The following is a 2914-nucleotide window of genomic DNA, read 5'->3' on the forward strand; positions in this document are numbered from 1 at the left end:
GTTTTCAAACTTTAAATATGTGCCTCAGACTATTAAATAATAGGTACGAATAAATGGATATGAAATTGTCGGTTTGTATAATATTAAATGTGAATGTCTGCTAAATGAAAAATATAAATAACATCATATGTTTTTATACACTCAGCAAGAGATATACAGATATGAAATATTTATATGTGATAGTAATAAATATGAAACCACATCTGATTGCTGATCTCAAGGTATGTATGTGATATTAAGATAACTGAGATATTTATTAGATCCCTGCTAAAAGTATTAAAATCCTTTTAAATACCCATATATTTTAAATGTATAAGAATTACTTTGTATTATGAGAAATATATCATATCTAGTCTTGAAATGCTCAGGATGAGTGGTATAACGTGGTCCAATACACATGGAACATGTGACTTATTAATGCTAGAAAATATAATACATTGTAAAAATATATATGAATCTATATTAAACTGTAGCAGCATTGATGGTAAAACTGCATTTCTGGGTGTCTGCTGCCACCTATAGATCAGAGATGGTATTGCACCCAAAAGATAAATGGCTACTCAGGGAGGCATTTCCCAAATAAGCAAGAGATGTTCAGCTCAAGGGGCCTATAACAAGACGAGTTCCGTGGGGCATTTCCAATTTCACCAATGATTAGAATAAAAAGGGGTGGGGTATATCAGGTGATATAACCCCATGCAAGAGAGAAAAAAAGGACTAGGTCTTTGCTGCTGAATTTTGACTGACAAACTGTTGCCTTGGAATCCAGTCTCTGTGGAGCAAGTCTGGGCCTAACTTTTATCCATCTTGCAAAAATACCTCTTAATTTATGAGGTGAAATTGGACTTATCGGAGAAAACTGAAACATTAATTTGGTTATTTGGGGTAAAGTATACGCAATTGATAAATATATTATATAATATTTTAATCAAAGGTATTTGTTAATTACAATTAGATTGCAGTTTGTATTTTAAGCTCATGTTCATAGTCATGTGTAGTTTAACTAGTCATATTTAGTGCTAAATAATTCATATTTGCAACTGTATATATATATTTTAGAACTTGCAAAATTGTAGCTAAAATAAGAGTTATTTCAGCTCAGATAAAGTGGCATAGAAATTGGCTGTTAAAGTATCTTGTTATATTGTTTACCTAGGCACTGTGAAAGTTAGCGATCCATACTCTGGTATTTCATTGTGGTAATGCAACTCATTGTGAATAAGTATGTTGTAAAGGTACATCTTTTATGATCTTTGTTAAAAAAATAAAATAAATATATAACAGCATAAGTATCATTTGATTCATAATCTGGTTTCTATAAATATAATTCAATGTGTTTATAACTTATCGTAAAGAATTTAGGAATAAAAATTGATTTTAAATTTTTTGGTATATGCATTTTAATTAGGGGTTATTTTAAAGAATAATTATTAAATAAATTGTATTATAACCCGGCCATATACTGACATTATGTACCAACAATAAGCTGGCTCCTAAGCTTTACATTCCTGCTTTTTAAGAAAAGAAAGCAAGAGAACGAAAATAAAGTGATAGTAGTAAATTAGAAAGTTTCTTACAATTGCATGCTCTGGTTCATTAAAGAAAAAAAATTTGGGTTTAGTATATCTTTAATGTCAAAAGTTTGCAGATTTGTAAAAGTGCTCCCATGCCATACACTTATTTTAATTTCCAGAACATCTCAAGAAATTATTTGCAAGAATGGTTGAGCCTAAAAAAAATGGATACTCTGTCTTTGATAGCTGTCCCATTGGACACTAAGGGCGCGATCAGTTTCAGCTCGCAACTCGAGCTATCTTATATACGGCACCGTCAGAGGCTAAAGTGCCGTAAGTCTCACAAACCAGCGATGTCCAGAAATCTTCGTAAGTACAAATTTCGCCAGTGACTTACGGAACTTTAGAAACTGCCGCCGCTTAAAAAACCTGACTAAGTTATTAAATCACCCGTACTGCCTAGCACGCCTCCTAAACATAGCCCGACACTTATACCCCTCTATCTGCTATCCCCCCTCACTCTCCTAATAATAATAAATGTATTAACCCCTAAAAAATGTAAAATTAAACAGGAGCGCTATAGCTAAAGGTGTGGATGGGGGTGGAATAAATATTCATACTTGTGAATGTAAAAACTACACAATTTTGCGTGTTAAACCTAAAATGATTTTTAAAAAAATCTAAAAAACTTCAAATCTATTCTGGCACCGAGTGCACATTGCACTAAAACAAGGGCACCCATACAAAAAAGTTTACAAGGAGGGAAAATAGTAGGTTTCTTCCCCTGTTATTCCTGCAAGGCTTGTAAATACAGTGACAAAAGAAGCACAATAGAAGTTCAGAAATCAGGAAAGGAATTTAGTATTAAAGAGTGTATCAGATGTACCACCAAAGGGGTCATCTATATTTTAAAATGTACTTGTGATTTGATATATTTTGGGGAAACAAAAAGAATGATAAAAGACAGGATAAGGGAACATCTCCTTTGTATTGAAAAGGGAGTGGAAGACACTAATCTCTATAAACATTTTAAACTAGTACACAATGGGAGAACCTCTGATTTAAAATATTGGGGGATAGCACATTTTAAGCAAAATTGGAGAGGTGGGAATATAGAAAAAAATTTGAAACTCAAAGAGGCTGAACTTATATATAAATATAATTAGATATCTCTCCATTTTTATTAGATTAATTTTTATCAGATCATTTTAAGTTGTATCCCCTGACTTATACCTTTGTCCCTTTTAACAAAGATGCCTTTTAATATACAAGTATTTTTATTTCCATAATGCAGAAAATTCACTTTTAAGGTTTTTTATAATAAGGGTATAGATATGTTATATCCATAATCAAGTATTATGTTTTCACATAGTTTTTATATTTTTTATGCCTTCAATTCA

Source organism: Bombina bombina, chromosome 5 (assembly GCF_027579735.1).
Source record: "Bombina bombina isolate aBomBom1 chromosome 5, aBomBom1.pri, whole genome shotgun sequence".
Classification (NCBI taxonomy): domain Eukaryota; kingdom Metazoa; phylum Chordata; class Amphibia; order Anura; family Bombinatoridae; genus Bombina; species Bombina bombina.